This window comes from Otolemur garnettii, unplaced genomic scaffold, assembly GCF_000181295.1.
Source record: "Otolemur garnettii isolate 467f Iridium unplaced genomic scaffold, OtoGar3 scaffold00013, whole genome shotgun sequence".
Taxonomy (NCBI): Eukaryota; Metazoa; Chordata; class Mammalia; order Primates; family Galagidae; genus Otolemur; species Otolemur garnettii.
The window spans coordinates 22,685,716-22,686,883 of NW_003852408.1; positions in this window are offsets into that span (position 1 = coordinate 22,685,716).

Sequence of the window (1,168 nt, forward strand, 5' to 3'; positions counted from 1 at the left end):
GCCTTATTAAATTAAAGTCTCTGAATTACAAAATGAATAATATAGGAGACAACATAGCTCCAGAAATGACAGAATATAAGTATTTGAATGGTATAGTCAAAAATTTTGTCTCTCTGAACCCCTGGGTGTTGGCTTCCTTCCCAGAAAGGGGCTCTACTAAGTGATGAAAAAGATAATTACCAGTAGCTTTGGTTTGCATTCTATCAACTAGGTCACATTAGTAAAAAGGAAACACAACTTTCAAGATAGTTTAGACAGAAGTCCAAATGCTGTAATTGTCAATGGATCTAGTTAGATAACTTGCCAATTTCAGAACCAGTTACCATAAGTCTGATTGACCAAGGCAAGTACATCATGCCTATTTCTTCACCTGGGGTGGCATTATTCAAAACAAGCCACGTGGATTTCTGAGAGTAAGGAGGTTGGGTTCCACAAAGGAAAATCTGCTGTTACTGAATGCTGTTACTGAAGGGAGAAATAAGCACTGAACAGCCAAATGCAACATTCCCACAACAGTAAGTCTGAGTTTGGGACAGCACACTAAGCAGTTCTATTAATATTTTTTTGAAACCCCAAAACCACATTTTAAAAATTGTTGTATTATGGATATGATCCCCCTACTTGTAGAAATACTCAGAAGGAAAATGCATATGGTAGCCTGACTTTTAAATATTAAAACAATACTTTAAACATAGGATTGAGAGGGGCAAGATGGCCTAAAGGCACCAGCCTCCAACAGAAGCTTCCGTCCAGAGGGAAGGATAATGTCCAGAAAATACCCAATAAAGTTGAACATTGGGAGCCCAGCAGAGAGAAGAGTGATATCTGCAGGACACCTCTGAGGAGGCAAGTTGAGACTCCAAGAAAGCAATTTACAGGTACATAATATATCCCAAAGGAAAAGTGTCCATCCCCTCCCCCAAGAAAGTTTGGTTTTCACTTTGTTTTCTCTTTGACTGCTCCTGTAAGTTTTCTACAGGTGAGTGGTAAACTGAGGACCTATTATCTCACCCCACGTGTGAGAACCACAGGAAGGGGGGTCTACTCCCCTAGAGGGACCCTGCTGAGATTCTAAACACTCTCTCACCTGGCAGAAAAACTGAAAGAATGTTTTCACTGCCATTTTGAATATCCAGTCCACCCTTCCCCCCTTGCCTACAGAGACAGT